Here is a 10,918-nt window from a genome sequence, read left to right on the forward strand (position 1 = left end):
CTGTTAAAACAAAACAAGAAAAGGGGATTTTTTTTTTTTTTTTTTTTTTTTTTTTTTGCCTGTGTTATGTGAGCAAGTCTGATAACCTGTTTGAGCTTTAGTTTCTTCATCTATGGAATGAGGATAAAAGTCCCTACTTCAGCCATTGGAATGTTTGATTCTACATGTGACAGTGACTACTGTTACTAGGCATTCTGGGGTTTTCAGTTAGTCCATGAGGTTCTAGGATCAGTCTTTTCAATGAATTCATGTTTCATGGTTATGCACTTTCTGTATGTAACCCATCAAATTTTAAGATGGAACTGTGTTTCTTTGATTGTAAAGAAACAGTGTTCTTCTATGACAAGGAGAAGGTGAATCTACAACTAGGTAGCTGAAGGCCTTTCATACATGAAGGCATGATTACTTGAGGAATTTGATTAATGTAGATAAAGTAATAATAGATACAGACACATTTAAAGCACAGAGAGCCAGAGTTTACTGGTTAAGTAAAACAAAGACTATGCAAATTTTACCCTTTTTTCTAGAAATATGAGTAATAACTTTAAAAACTGAGTGATAGAAATGTACATTTGAAACAAAGCCATTTTCTGCAGTTTGTCAATCAAAATGAATAATTTCATAGTCTCATTTTCAATTAGATTATTTTAATATTTAACTACCTAAAATGCCCCAATCATATTCTTTAGAAAATGGTTACACTGGAATACTGCAGTTCTAATGATGACATTTTATTATGATAAAAATGACTTCATTAATTGATGATCATATATCAACTCACAAAGTAGATAAAGGATATAAAAAGTTTTCAAGCCCAAAATAGTAAAAAACCACTTGAATTGTTTAGATTTTTTTTTCAGGAATAAACCTTTATGATCCTTTTAATCTCACAAAATGCACAAATTTCTTTATTATAAGTTCAACTACCTTAAGTGGTCTGTGACTTTCTTTTTCAAGGTCTGCATAAGTTGATGATATATTGATATTATCCCAAATCTAAACATTAAGATATGTTAAAAATGGAAAATATAATGTATTTGCAACAGAATGATGCAAGCAATGGCAAGTATTAATAGGGAGGCCTGGATTTTGGTCCCAGGTATTCTTATTTAGAGTTTTGGATCTATTTTAGAACATGTAAAATTAAAAATAAATGCATTGATGACTTTCCAAGGTATTTGAAATAAGACCTTTTAAAGAAGTCAGTCTTGTTGCTCCTTTATTCTCTAAATCCTTGAACATTTACAACTTCGTAATGAAAATGATTTAAGGTCACTATACAGAGGATGAAAAAAAGTACATTTAACCGTTACATTAGAGCTTTGTTTTAAGTTGAAAGTAACTGTGAAGTATAAAATATCATCTAAGCCCAATTGTTGATTTCTGAAGCAAAATGTCTTTTGCTTTCTAAAAGTTCTCTTAATAAATATTAATGTTTAAACTTTAATGCAGTCATAAAACCTTTAAAAAATATTTAAGACATTTTACTGAATCTAGCTTAAATAACTAACTTGTAGATTTCTACATTTGCGGGAGACAATTTAATTGTATGAAAAACTTGTGAAAGATTCTGAGAGTAGTATTAACTCATTTAAACACAGCTATAAGCACTACATATAAACAAGTCTAATAATATCAAAATATAATGTTATACCTGAACAATTCCTTCTTATTAAAGGAAAAACACATCATTCGTTCATTCAGTTGGTCTGTTGAATCAGAAAGGACATTTCTTTATCTCATTTCTTCCCCAAGAGATAATATATGCTCAATTTGAATTTGATTATTGTTACATTATAATTTCTGAAAATAAAATAGAGTTAAATATTGTGCTGAAGTTTTAAAATATAATAATGCAGGTCTATTTGAGTTTTAAATTTATGATGTTGTAAGATTAAGTAATTTATACAAAGCATATAGCATAGTCTTTTCTACAAATTGTTCACTCAATAAACAAAAAGAGTACAAAATCTATTATCCAAAAAGCTAGGGGAAGGTGTGTTTTAGAATTCTTAGTACTTCAGACATTGAAAGGTAATGTGGTACATTACTATTGATGTTTTGACAACCCCAGAGAAGCCCAAGACTGTGTCCTATCCTCAAACACATTAATATATCTGCAGAAATTCCTATGAATATCTACTGTAAGTGGGATAAGGAAAGATTATAAGTAGCCTTACTTTATTTCAGATCTGATTTTGTCACCAAGTAGGTTTGCACCAAACTTAAAAACAAAACAAACAAACAGAAAAATGAATTCTGGTTTTCACAGCTTATTGGATTTTAGAATTGCTGTTTAAGGTTGAGAACTGATAATGAGAGTTGTGATGCAATTGGATTAGGAAAATAAGTCTGTATCTGTATCAAAGTGTTGAATGCATGACTTTGGAAATACAACAAACTAATAATTATTTAACTAAGGAGGATTTACTCCCATGTAACACATACAAGCTTCAAGTGAACATTTTGCAAAATGTGTGAAAGAAATTAATAGGACCTAGGGGAAAGAATACAAAGTCAATGCTCCATGTGTAATAAGAACTTGGGAGGCCACCATGTTTAGATCTAGGCCCTCTTCTAATTCTGTACATCCTCTGTAAATCATCTCATCAGTTACCATGTAAGTATAAATGTCAAGTTAGTTTTATCCATGGTCCATACTTGACTTCTAAGTTCCAGATCCATATATCTAGCTGCCTACTTCACATACCCTCTTGGACATCTTCACAACTTCATAAACTCAGTGTCTTCAAAACCAAACCTAGGATTCTCTGCCCCTCCCAAAACTCCAGTCTTCTCTGAGAAGGGCATCACTATCCATTCAGTTACTTAAGCTAGAAACTCAGAGGTCATTTCTTAATCCATTTCTGAACATCTCTTAAATCCAACTGCTTGTCTCCATGTGGCTACCTCACCCTTATCACGTTAGTTCAAACCACCCTTTTATTCTTTCCTGGACTCTCCTTTTATCCCCTAGAATTCAACTGACTGAACTACTACTGTCCCCTTTCCTGTGATAAAGAAAATAAGACACCTTTATATACCTGCAGGATTGCATGGGCTGGACCTCCTGGCCTCGTCCATCCCACACCACACCGTTGGCTCTCTACTCTAGTCCTTTCATTCCTCCCAAGCGTTTTTCTCATCTTGCTTCCTCCCATCCAGGTCTTTGCAAATGCTGTTCCATCTCCCTGGAATTCTTTCTCTGCACTCTTACTCTCGTTACTTCCTTGTCATCTTCCAGATCCAATCCTATCATCCCTTCCTCTAAATCATCCCTAACTTCTGTCTAGATAATTTCTGTCCACATCCTCATAGTCTTGGGTTTTTCTCCTTCCTAATTCAGAGCTTGAGAATTTACAGTCATTTGTGTGATAGTTTGACTAAATTCTGTCTCTTTCGCCTGGCCAAAAGCTACATGAGGAGAGAGACCATGTTTCACTTTGCTCACCACTGTTACCCACCTAAGTGGCTCATGTAGACAGGCACACACAGGCATTTGAATAACTTGCTTCCCTTTTGTCTAGGTCATTCTTCTTGCTTTTGTGATACCTTTTACTTTTACAGAGTTTATCACATTATGTTACAATTATGTGTTTAGTTATCTATCTCTCCTAATAGACTGTGAACTCTTTGAAGACGGTGTTGTCTGTTTTGTTCATAATTATATCCCCAGAACTTATTATAGTTGTATAAAATCTGAAATGTAGTAGGCACTCAAAAATATTTGTAGAATCAATAAATGCCCAATCTGTGAGTGTAGCTGTTCAAATATATTTTGAAGTATTATGGCTCAAGTTATCTCCATGTTTCATAATACATTATTCTGGCCATTGGTGATGTTGCCAGTTGGCCTGAGTGTGTGCAGAGCTTTTGTGTTGTTCCAAAGCCAACATGAGGTTGTCAGTCTCTGTGATTCTTAATTGATGTTTATGGCTCAAAAACTCCAAATACACAGGCTATTAAAAACAGATCAGCATAAGTAGACCACAATTATTGCTGCTATTTGTTCTAATTCTTTTAAAGATATAATATGGTAATTTCCTGAGATGCTAGCATCAACAAAACAAATCAGTGCAAGTATAGATGAAGAAAGATTGACTTGTAAGGGAAGCTTAGACTTTATAGTGTAAATATGAATGCACATGGAGTATAAACATTTTTAATGATAGAACACTAATGAATCAAACAAACTCTGCTTAATAATATGCATGCCTCTTTAAAGTCTTCTAAGTGTGGATCTCTCCTCAAAGACATACCATTGGAATTATCCAAATTCAGATGATTGGGACTGAAGAAATATGTTACAATCATATTTTATGTTATTATCCATTAAATAGCTTTGGATTATATAATACTCAGCTGAAATATGCTGACAGTTATTCAGAAACCTAAGTAAAACTTTTGATGAACCGGGCTCTACTTAGTTCAATAGTTATATCTCAATCAGACAAGCTCGACTGTATAATTTTAGGTTTAGTCAAGATGAGATTTATGGGTATATCATATCCAAAGACTGCTACAAAGAAAGTAAGATCTGAAGAAATGAGTTATTAATCTTTACTGTATAACATTAACAAATGTCATGTGGCATTTATGAGTAGGTACCTAGAGGTAGTAGATTCATAAGCCCCCCAAAATAGATTTCTTCCTATATACCTCTGATGCTAGGAACATAATGAATAGTTACCTATTACTCACTTGTGAAGTCCAAGCTTTTGCTTCATTTATTAAATTCAAGCTTAGTTCAAAATTAACAAAATTAAATAAGGACTGTCATGTTGTAGTGAATGGGATTATCTGTGCTGCTTTTTCATAAGGGTGTAGGAGTGTCTACATGCATGCAAATGCATGTATTTGGTGACAGTGGATATGTTTTTATTTACTGTCATGAAGTACTATACTATAAATCTATTTCTTGCTGAATCGATTTCTGTTTCTGTTCTTATAGATAATCTAAACATGCTTATTAGGTTGGTACCCATGTTTGCTTGATTGATTTGTTTGGCTAGTCAAATTAATGGTGATAAAAAGTCATATTATTGAGATAATTGCTCGTGTGATGTTTGCAATCACTTTTTAGTTTTGAGTTTCTAAAGGCCAGTACCCAGAAGGTGTTTAATCTCCTCCCAGGTCCTGTGCCCTCAGTTTAGATAAGTGGTCTCCAGGTGGATAGTGACATGTGGGTCATAGACCTGCTTTCTAGAGAGGAATGACTTTCCCTTGGGACTGGCTTTAACAAAGAGCAAACTCTCATTAAATGTTAAACTCTCAGTAAATGTTGAGAGAATTAGCTGAGGGCTTTTATTATTATCTTATGGTTTCTCTACAAAAAGATAACATTTTAAAAGGAGCTTATAAATGTGCACAGATCATGTTTATGAGTATTTATACGATTACGGCAGTATTAAGGAGATGAGATATAAGCATGTATAGATGGAGAATCACAGGGTTGGTGGAGTCCTTCAAAGATTTTTTGGTGCAACTACCTACTTCTAAAATTTCTTTGTACAATATACTCTGTCTGTTGTTATCCACTGATGGGATATGAAACCCGTACAAGAACTAGGTCAAAAGACTACAGTGTAGAACACTGAAAAGTAAATTGGAGCAATGAACTCATGTATCTAGGAGCATAATTTGAAAACCACTGTATGAAAGTAAGAATGACTCCACATGGGAGCATAGAGAGTGCTTCCAGCCAGCACTACATGGCCACCCCACATTACTCCACAGTCTTCCACCTACCAGGAAATCTTCTACCCAAATGCAAATAAGGTCACTTAATAACATTTTGCTAATATTATTTAATTTCTAATAAAATCTTTGCTAATTTGTAAATTTGAACCCTCACAAGCTTAATCTGAATTCTGAGACTGAAAACAATTTTTTATTAGATTATCAGTTACCCTAAATCATCTTCTCTTGTTTCACCTGCTATTGTCAGAAAATGATAGCTGACTTTTTTTTATGACTTGGGCTGCTTTCTCATGGACCTCCATCAGTTCTCTCGATAGTAAGGATTCCTGCATCTCTTCTAGTCTGAAAATGGGAAAAGAAAACAACAACAATAAGAACAACACAGATACATACATTTTGCATTTGTGAGGTGATTCTCCAATCATGTTTCCTGAAACCAGGAGAATGCATGTTTTGCTTCCTGACCAACTCCTTCCCTTTAGTTTATTGATTTGCAGGAATTTGTGTGATTCTAATTTTTAAAAAATAGTTTACCCACTAAACTTTGCTCTAGTTCTCTCATTAGTGGATCTAAACATTTCTGTAACTCACTAATACATTATTTCTAACTTCTTAAAAGACCGCATCCCTTTATTAGAACATGGGAGTCTAAACTGCATTTGAAACCTTAAAAAATAATGAGACTTTTAAGCTTTTCATTTTTTTAACTCCAAATAATGGAACTTCTTGTTAACACAGTAATTTCTATCGAAAGGCTAGTTTGAGACAATTGATATCAGGATGATTGTCGTATCAGGTGATCCCCTGGGGCAGTGTATCTGAACATGGAGTCTGCAGTGTAAATTGCCCTGGAGGCTGGAGGTGCTATCTAAGGTCCAGTCACATTTTTACAAGATAATGTATTTGGGCTTTTCACTTGCGCTGTTATGCTTTGGGCCTTTGATCCGAAATAAACATAGTGGATGTGACAGTGCATTGGCTACATGATCAACCGCAACTGAGCCACTCTTTCCTGTGCCTGATCCTGCTTTTCTCACCCTAGTGTGGCTCAGGTTCTGAAATCACCACACACACACACACACACACACACACACACACACACACACACACGCCCCCAAGAAGACTCCTTTAGCCAAGTTTCATACTGTATTTCCTGGGCAACCCAAATTAAGACAATTCTTTTTTTTTTTTTTTAATATGGGAATATGAAGAATTTCATTGCATATTTTACANAAATTAAGACAATTCTTTTTTTTTTTTTTTAATATGTGAATATGATGAATTTCATTGCATATTTTACAAAAACTTACTGGAATTTTGTTCGATATTTTGTTTAGGTCCTCCATGGGAATATCCAGTTTATAAATTCTCAGGTATTGTTCAAAAAAATATTTGTCTCTCCTCAGAACTGGTATGATTTAATTACATAATGAGAAATATATATGAGGTTGACCCATATGGAACAAACACTTTACAGACCAAAAATGCTCAAATGTCTGCAATATCACAAGGTTCCACCTTATATATAATGTATATTATATATTTATAATGTATATAACTAATATATACATATATTAAATTTTTCTTTTTTCCTTGGCTGCCAGAATGCTCATGGATAAATTTTTGTACTCAATTGAAATATTAATCTTCAGCCTACATTTCCTGGTATAAGACTCTCTTACCACATTCATACTTTATATTTATTTATAAGGGTTTAGAAAATAAGGAGACTATAAGTATATACATTCGTTTAAGTGAAATAAAGCAGATTTCTGCATACAGACAGAGCTTGGACTTAACCTGACCATCATTATGTTTAGTTTGCAATAGTGGTATGTCAGAGTGATAACGTTCAAGCATAGTACAGAGTTCTTGCAATATGTTTTACTTATTGTTTTCGTAAGCAAAATTTCCTTACATTTTGATAGTTCAAACTCTGACAGTTCAGTGAGCCAAATCACAGTCTATAGCTGTTCCAGCTTTCTAGGTGAAGACTTTGATATTATGGTCATGGTTTACCTCCTCTTTTAGTAGATTCCCAAAGCTCTCCATGGTACCAAAGTTATTCAAACACTGTACTTTAATGACTCATTCATTCATTCATTCATTCATTCATTCATTGAACATATGTGAACACAATTTTGATCACCTGCTGTGTGCCATTCTCTGGGTTATGTACAGAATGAATGGCTGTAAAGCAGCCAGCAAGGTAAACACAGTCCGTGCCCTTAGATACCTCATATTTTTCTTTTCTTCCTCCTCATAGCTTTCTTTTTTATTAAAAACTTTTAATGTTTATTTCTTTTTGAGAGAGAGAAAGGGACAGAGTGTGAGTGGGAGAGGGACAGAAAGAGAGGGAGACACAGAATCTGAAGTAGGCTTCAGGCTCTGAGCTGTCAGCACAGAGCTCAAGACAGGGCTCGAACCCACAGACCATGAGATCATGACCTAAGCTGAAGTCGGACTCTTAACCGACTGAGCCACCTAGGAGCCCCTCTCTTCATATCTTTTTAAACTTGGACTAGACCACAACTCTATGTAGGTAGACACTGTGGTTAGTTCTCTTCTACCTTCAGTGTACCACTCAGTGCATATGCATTTGGCACTCAAAAAATATTTCGTAAATACGTGGATAAATGAACAATGGCAAACTATCATTTCATCTACTTTATCTCACAAAATACTGGGGCCTTCAGTAAAGAAACCCAATAGCTGTATGGTTATGTCTTCAGATGCCAAGCAATTTAAAAGTATTTTAAAATAGGCTGCCTATGGTTTAGTTGCTGCTTTACATTTACCTGTCTCATTGTCCTGATATCTGTTCATGATCAAAGAAGATGGAGATTTTCTGGGGAGTAGTTTTTTCACATTCCATTGTTATCTTCCTCTGCTCCACTAAACTTTAAGTCCCTTATGTTTACCCTACAGATGTTCTATAGATAGGGTCCCAGACAGTCTTCACTTTTGCCTGCTAACCTATTGTTAGCAATTCTCTATAAACAAACAAACAATAACCACACAATAATTTAGGCAGAATTGGAATTGACCCCATTTTATATTTTACTCTGTATCTGTATAGATTGGCCTAAAGAGGGGATGGTAGTCTTGCTTTGAGAAAGGTAACATATTCATGTGAGTTCTTCACAACTAATATTTGTGACCATCTCCCAACTTGTCGTCTTTCTTGTTTGCTTTGATCTTTTGTATTTGAAATTTCCTTCCCTTTGCCCCATGTATGGGGCCATTTTCTTCCAACACCTGATTTATAACCACCTTCTCTTATAATTTATTTTAAAAAATCACTGCTTTTTGTGGCATGTTTAATTCATTGTATACAGCACTGAGCTTTGCCTTTGCACTTCAGTCACTTCCAGAGCCAAGATTGCATAATGTTTAAGAAGGCATGTTCCATATTCCAGCTCCATCCCTTATTAGTGGAGTGATAGGAGGCATGTTATTAAATCTCCCTGTCTCAGTGGCTTCATCTACATAGTGCAGTGAGGATACTAATGATACTTCCCTTTAAAGGCTGTAACAAAGATTAAACAAAATAATGAATGTAAATAGCTTGGCATGGTGCCTGGTACCTGTTGCATATTATTATTGTTATTATTATTATTGTTTTTACTGTAGTTGGATATAAACACTACCCAACTAGATCATAAGCTTGTAGAGCCCTGGGGTCACATATACTACTTCTCTGGTACTCTTAATGTAACACCAAATGCAATAAGTACTCTAATGAAGGCTTTAGAGTCAATGGATGCAAAGTGAAAAATGAACTAGTTAATGAAGGTTGTAAATTCTAATTCAACACACTTTTCTTAGAACAAGACGTATTTTTTATTTGTAGGTATACAATGTTCTTTAGTTTTCTGCCACATTGTATGATTTGTAAATCTGAAGATGGTATTTATAATGTATATTTTGTGTGTATATGCAGATTAAGAAGGATTAACTAAAACGGTAAAGTAACCTAAGTAGCTACCCTAAAAAAATTACCACTGGCATTTTAATGAAATGTTATTTTACAACTTTAAAGCTCATAGCAATATAATTAGTAATATGTGTAATCTTTATTACCAATCTTAATCTTTTTTATATGACTGAAAAATTATTTTATGGAGGTACAATTAAAATAATGCTAAAAATGTCAGCATAACAGAATTAAACTAAAGTAACTACTACAATATTGTACCTCAAACCAGCTAATTTAAATGCAAAATACTTTGTAAAGGCTATTTATCTGGGCTAATGCATGTTAAGGGATTTAAGGAGTAGTTTGTGTAGCTGAAATAAAAGGAAAAATAAGCACTGTACAGCAATCTTTACTATTGTTTAACATGAGGGAAATATTAAATAGGTTTATATATAGGCCACTTGAGGAAAATGTATTAGAAGTCACATAACAGCATAGTAAATATAAAGAGGACTGGCAGGCAATACTACTTTCAGAGTCTTTTAAAGGAAAAGCTTGAAATGCTTACAATCGCCCTTGTGCAATTAATGTTATACCGTTAACTGTGATAAATAACACAATTTTAAGGCTGTGTTTTGAAAAGAGATTTCAAAATACTGCATAGTTGTTTAGTTGGCACATGACCCTGGTTAAAGTTTTCTGTGAATGATTCCTTCAATTCATAATACTCTACAAAATTATTATTGAGAATATGAAAAGGTTTAAAAATAAGATTATTTTTATTTATTTATGTAACTCTATACCCAACATGGGGCTCAAACTCATGACCCCAAGATCAAGATCAAAACAGATGACCCTAAACATAAGATATTTAAAAATAAAAATAAGTTTAGCACAGAACTTTATTTATTCATTTTTAATTTTTTAAATGTTTTTATTATTGAGAAACAGAGAGAGACAGAGCATGAGCATGGGAGGAGCAGAGAGAGGGGGAGACACAGAATCTGAAGGAGGCTCCAGGCTCTGAGCTGTCAGCACAGAGCCCAACGTGGAGCTCAAACTCATAAACTGTGAGATCATGACCTGAGCCAACGTCAGACACTTAACTGGCTGAGCCACGCAGGTGCCCCCAATTTATTTATGTAACTCTGTACCCAACATGGCTTGAACTCATGACCCCAAGGTCAAGATCAACCAGATGACCCTAAAAATAAGATTTTTAAAAACAAAAATAAGTCTAGCACAGAATTTTTTAAAAATATGGAAAAGTAAAAAAAAAAAAAAATCACCTACCCATTG

General features: G+C 34.1%; 1 protein-coding gene across 7 annotated transcripts in view; it reads left to right on the top strand.

Annotated features, from left to right (window-relative positions):
* Window positions 1-10,918, top strand: part of TFEC (transcription factor EC) — a 127,907-nt gene that overhangs the window by 68,215 nt on the left and 48,774 nt on the right. Inside the window, exon 2 of one of the 7 annotated variants that reach the window (XM_077756043.1) lies at window positions 7,038-7,073. The exons of the other annotated variants lie outside the window; for them this stretch is intronic. The gene's annotated coding sequence lies outside the window, so the exon portion shown is untranslated. The remainder of the gene's footprint in view (window positions 1-7,037; window positions 7,074-10,918) is intronic. 7 annotated transcript variants of the gene reach the window in all.

This window comes from Crocuta crocuta, unplaced genomic scaffold, assembly GCF_008692635.1.
Source record: "Crocuta crocuta isolate KB4526 unplaced genomic scaffold, BGI_CrCroc_1.0 scaffold452, whole genome shotgun sequence".
Taxonomy (NCBI): Eukaryota; Metazoa; Chordata; class Mammalia; order Carnivora; family Hyaenidae; genus Crocuta; species Crocuta crocuta.